A 5,233-nucleotide genomic window follows, 5' to 3' on the forward strand; every position below is an offset into this window, starting at 1 on the left:
AGGAATACAAATTTAAGAGAACAAAGGACAATCTTCAGTGTTAAAGAGTGACCGTGCTATTATTCTATAATATCAATTGTAAAAAAAACAAAACAACTGAAACTTTTGAAATTATGTTGGGGTTTTAGATTTTGGCGAGCCACCTCAAGAGTAACATTAACCCCTACCCCACAGTCTGACCATCCATTTGAAAACGTTCTGGATGCCCCCCTGACCAAGATATGATATGACCACTGTGGAGAAAAAGTTGTTTTTGATTGCTCATATTTTTACGTCTTCCTTCATGCAGCAGCTGTTCTTGATAATTTCAGTGCATCTCTCAGTGGATGCGACAGATTTAGATGAAAGTTGACACACTGTATAATTTTCCATGAAATGATGAGTCAATTCTCGAGACCAGTTGTTGCAGCACGGCACTGTGCTGCTATATTATCTCGTCGCATGAGATCTTCAGTTGAACTTAGATGACAACTAATCAATTTTGGAGAGCACTCTGTCGTCCCTGTCTCTTAGCAAATTATCTCATAAAACATTGGATGAGTTTCAGTGAAACATTTAGGAAGTAATCCATGGATGTGTACAACTACTAAACTTTTATACTTTTCTTGTTTCAAGATAGTTGCCCCAGTGAATTAAAAAGCAAACACAAACATGGCTATAACCCAGTCAGTTTCATAGCATTTGAGCTAAAATGTGGTGTGGTAGTATCTAAGAGTTATCTTCAACACCTACTCCAAGCCGTAATAAATTGCACAAGATCTTCCAGTACTGTAAGTGATCATGTAAAAATGTTATTTTCAAGACTGAGCTAAAACTATCGTGAAGATAAAATCAGTAAAATCTAAACTTTGGTGTGAAAGGTGGCAGGTGATATTCACACCTTTAAGAAATGCTCTCCCGTTGTTCAATGGGCAAAAGGTCACTGGTTGACAATTTTTTTTTAAAAAGTATGAAAAAACATTTATTCTAGCCCACCTGAAGACAAATCTTGATGGGATAACTGCTGCAATAAAATAAAATGAAATGATTATTTTAAAAAGTAGATTCCTAGTCCATCTTTCTGTGAAGCACGTCTGCTTGGTTTGGTAACGGCTCCCCTCAGGTCTCAGCTGAACCAGCTGGTGTCCCGGAGCAGTGAAGGTGGTTAGTGTGAGTGACAACTATTCCCTTCAGTCCACATTTAACAAAACTGTCATCAACCCAGAGAAGAAAATCACTCAGAACCCATCTCATCTTCTCTGTGCTGAAGTTGGACTACTTTCCATTTGGCTGAACGTTTCGTGATTTATAAGCCATGTGTCTGCATGACTGTGAATTTGTTCAACCTGATATTTAGCCTAAAATATATATTTGAAACAGATGTTTTTAAATCAAGGACATTAATATAATTTGCTCTGAATAGAACCGATAACTTTTATTCATCTACTTTCTGCTGGTTGTCCAATGTCAAAATTCTAGCTCTCTTGGGAGCAAGGCCAGATTAACACTTCGCTGTACCCTGCGCAACAATCTTCAAGGGCCCCATCATCATGACCCCAAAATCACCATAATCTGGCAAAATACAGAACAAATTACCATAATATACAGTAAGTATACTTAAAATTCTAACTATCAAGTGTATTTTTATGTATAAAACTCCAAATGCTCATTGACACAAATCATCAAGACTAAATTAAGTTGAACGCACTTTGAACACCACATGACACCATATGTGTACTGGTTTAGTAACGTGTTTGGCCACTGGTGTCAGAAGCATTTATAATGTGTGTGTGTGTGTGTGTGTGTGTGGGGGGGGGCACTTTTTTTCTTTTCCTCACTCATGGGGCGGGCGCAGTGGACTATTCAGCCAATCATGGCCGTTGTTCTGAGGCAAACGCAAATACGTCACTCGTAGGTAACATTTAGAAAAGCACTATTGGCTGGACTTCCCAGCCAATAGTGCTTCTGTTTACGGACACAGATGCCTTCAGGATTCACAAAAAAAACTCTGACAGTTGCGACAGGCTGATGACAACAGATTACAACCACACGTTCATGGAATGGTCAAATTATTGTATATTTGGCCTTTTTTGGGATTATTGATTGTACATCGTACAGAGGACAAAATTGTCGTACAAATACGATAATTATTGTACACCTGGCAACACTGTTTGTAATAGGGATGGGGCCGATCCTACCCGGTATCGGTATCGGCCTCCGATACCAGCACAATTTACGTATCAGATTTTTCCGATCCAACATTTCCAATCCATGAAGCATGCCTGTGTCTGCTGAAACTCCTCATGTGATTCCCTGCCAGCTGCTCTGCAAGTTGGCTTCAAACTACGGAATGGATTTCCTGAACGGAGGCGTGTCTCATGAACCCAGAGAAATAAGATCCCCCTCACATTCACAAAATCCATTTCATAGTTTGCAGTCAGCTACAACGTGAGGACTGAGTGAGCAGCACTGTGGCTAACAGCTAACAAACTTTACATCTGAACATGTCCGCTGTGTGGAAATATTTTACACTAGAAACACCACAAAACAAGACAACAACGTGCAATGTCTGCAGAGCCATAGGGCCACATTAAACCACAGTAAAGTTAGTTTTACGTTGGACATTCGAGCTCCGTGGTGTCAGCGGGGCGCTGCTCTTGCTCAACCCGCAACAGGTAACTCGACCCCAGCCAGCGGCGTCCAATCTGCCCGTCTCTGAGGAGGGACAGACTGAACGTGGCTGACCCAAATCAGGCTGCCATCTTCAGATTGAACAAGAAGACACCACAGAACCCCCCCCCCCCCCCCCCCCCACCCCCACAAAACAAAAACAGCTACATTATAAAGTGATGTAAAATACTAAAAACAGGAACATGTCTGTTGGTTTATGCCATGAACTTAGCAGATGTTTAAAGACATTTAACATTTTATTTTATTCATATATTCATTCATTTAAAAGAAACAAAAATAAACAACAAATTCATCAAAAAGAAAACATTGAATGAAAAGAGTGCAAAAAGAAGACAAAAATTCTTATATCTGCCCCATAGCCAAATGTATCTTCTTCTCATCCTGAACATTTCATTGTACTGCTAACCTGCACATGACAAATAAACACAACTTGAACTTCAGTGACAGATTTTACAAGAAGTTTATCAAAAAGAGAAATTTCTCTCATTCTTTTTGTGGTGGATTGATGGCAGACAAGATGTTTTACTGATCTGCTATTTTAAACTTGGGGACAAATGACACAAAACAAAAGATTTTTGTTGTTTTGAACAAACCATCTCTAATATATTACCTCTTTAAGACATGATCCGGAATTCATTTTAGTAAACAACATATTGTTTATTTGAAGGTTAAACAGTACGGTCATACCCATCCGCCTTTTTTGATTTTATAAACAGTACTCTGATTTCAGCAGGTTTTTTTTTTTAAATAATAAATGTTATAATTGTCTCTGTTAATGATATTTCTGTCCTAACACACATCTATCCTCAGCATTTCAAATGACACCTGAAGTGAAAAGGCCAAACCTTTTTGAGAGACGTTTCACCATTAAAGTCAAATCAAGCTTCTAATTTGAATTTGGATAAAAACAAATTTAGCTTTTAGAAAACCATTTAAATGTAGTCCCTAAAAGCAAGTACTTTTCACTTCCGACAATAACATTATTAGCAACGAAATGCATTCATCTAGATCTTCATAAGTACCAGCATAACTGTCCAAATACCAGGAATATGAAGTCAGAGCAAAGAAGAGACATTGAACACACCAGACTAGTGTTTTATGTGTCATCTCTAAGACTTTTATACATTTTATGAGGTCTGTTTCTTCTCTGCTGCTGCCGAGTGCAGATGTATCTGAAATGATGCCATAACCAGTCCCCTAGAACATTTAGGGAGGTGGCAAGTGTTAAAGTGTAATCCATGCTTTATTTGATTTATTTAACCTTTATTTATACAGGTAGTCTTATTGAGTCACGAGGATTCATTTTCAAGAGTGACCTGTTTGGGAGCAGACAGTGGGAGTTAAAGGCCTTGCTCAAGGGCCCAGAGTGGGCAAATGAGGGTGGAGACAGGTGTGGGTGCTTCGCCTTTTCCACCCACATTTTGATGTTGTTGGTATAGGGAGTTGAACCGACAACCTTCCGATCACGGGCCCACCTGTTTTAACCTCTGCGCCACCACTCCAACTCACCGATAATATCACTATGTGAATGCCAGGATGGAGGTTTTTCAAGCAGAACTTGTATTCTGATAAAATAAACAGAGTTAGACAAAGGTTTTAGACGGACGAGCGCAGTATTGTTGGTCCGGGTGCAGTTTCTGAAGAAAAACAGGCTAATGACAGCAGTGATTACATGTACACACACAGAGCATAAAGAGAGTGAATGCATCAGAGGGAGGAAATGTGTTCACTGTTGTCAGCAGTCTAAAACTAAGGGAAAGTACAAATAAATAAGACAAAAACTAAATTTGAAAAAGGAAGATTTAAAATATGAAAAATCTAATTTACAACATAAAAATCAAATTAAAACAGTTTGCACATCCGATCCTCAGAGAGTTAAAACTGCAAATTATATTACACATACACAGCTTCTAGCTAACCTGTTATTAGTTTCAGCACCTTTTGCTACTTTTAGCTTTTGGCTAGTGTTTTGCTTGTTTTATCATTTAGCTAGAATTCTGCTACTTTTAGCTTTAATAACTCAATTTCATGTTCTTCACCAAATTACAGAAGTCACTCAGCCCTCACCAGTCTAGTCATTATAATGTTCTAAACTCCATAAAGTGTTTAGATTATTTTCCTGTTGCCTACTTTCTTTTTTTAATAATCACACATTTCTCTCCTTAACTTTAAACCATTAGCCGTATTTGCAGCTGAAATAAATATTACAATATTTTTCGTTCCTGAACTTCACACGGAAACACTTGTGGATTAAAACAACTTCTCGACACTGCATTAGACTTTTTGAATTATAGTTTTCCACATGGTGTGTGTGTTTATGTCACTTTGTGAGGACTATTTTTGAACACATAGTACCGTAATTTCCGCCGTACATGTCACACCGTCATATAAGTTGTATTAGTCCATATTTGTCTAATAAAGTGGAAAAATCCATGAATAAATCGCTTCGCCGTATACTATTATATCTATTATGCGTCACTGCTGACGCATTGCGTTTGTTACGCGTCACCGCGGACAACCCAGAAATGTGGGCCGAACCCAGAAATGTGGGTCAAACTCAGAA

Source organism: Nematolebias whitei, chromosome 4, assembly GCF_014905685.2.
Source record: "Nematolebias whitei isolate Nwh7 chromosome 4, NemWhi1, whole genome shotgun sequence".
In the NCBI taxonomy this organism is placed as follows: Eukaryota; Metazoa; Chordata; class Actinopteri; order Cyprinodontiformes; family Rivulidae; genus Nematolebias; species Nematolebias whitei.